A 1,177-nucleotide genomic window follows, 5' to 3' on the forward strand; every position below is an offset into this window, starting at 1 on the left:
CAGCCCAGGACCACGTTTCAACTTCAACGGCTTCCGCACGGCTGCAACTTGCTCATATAAACCCCAAACTATCTTCCTCAAGTGACTACTCATCAGAGCTTGCCATCAAGATACCAAACAGCTCACAATCAATTGGACATCATCCCATCCTCTCCAAATTGATCAGAGTTGCCTCACACCAACTCATCACAACATAGGATCCTAAGAGAATCGCTCCAAACTTCACCAATGACATCGCGTCACCCTTTGCTTAACGGTGAGTTTATACTAGGGTTGCACAGATACTTTTTGAGTACCAGTGCAGATACTTGGCATTTTCATGAGAACTACCAGGGTTGCAGCGGTTGCAGCTGGGACCTGGCTCTGGCGCTCCTCCACTGTCCTGAAATCATTAGTCTGTATTGTTTTAGACAAACTGTCACATGACAATAAACAAAAATGTATCAGTACTCATACTTGTAAGTACTCGGCAAGTACCAGTACTCGTACTCGCAAAACTGGTATCTGTGCATCACTTTATTTATATTTATAAAAACAAAATCATACATTAAAACAGAGATGTACAAATCCCAGGAGCTCCGTATGATCCTTACAAATGACAGCTGCCTCCTAATTTTTGAATTTTTCTCTAGTGTAGTCTTGGAGCTCAAAAGTATCGGTACATGTACTCGTACTTGTACCGAGTACTGTACTTGGTATCTGTGCAACCCTAGTTTATACACACCACACATGTGATCAATTTATTCCTGAATTTTCATCTCTCCAACGTTCTCTACTCCTCTTTCTGGTTCCCAACTACTCAAGCCGAGAGGCAGAACACTCCTTTTGCCGCACTATCACCATCAAGCCAATCCACAACACCAGCAATCAAACAGGGCCTACCCTTTGGCCTACACCTACATAGTTACATAGTATTTGAGGTTGAAGACACAGGTCCATCAAGTTAAACCTTTGTGTGTCTGTATGAGATTGCTGATTATCACTTATAATACCATTGTCACAAACAAAATCCACTAAATAGTCCTTCATCATTCCCTCTAACAGTTTGCATACTATTGATGTTAGACTGACTGCTCTGTAGTTCCCAGGTTGGCATTGGTTCTAGCAGAGGCAGATGCGGAGGTCTCACCAGGGGTAGATGTGGAGGGTCTCACCAGGGGCAGATACAGAGATCTAA

The sequence above is a fragment of the Nanorana parkeri genome, unplaced genomic scaffold, assembly GCF_000935625.1.
Source record: "Nanorana parkeri isolate BGI_ZX_2015 unplaced genomic scaffold, ASM93562v1 scaffold1920, whole genome shotgun sequence".
Taxonomy (NCBI): Eukaryota; Metazoa; Chordata; class Amphibia; order Anura; family Dicroglossidae; genus Nanorana; species Nanorana parkeri.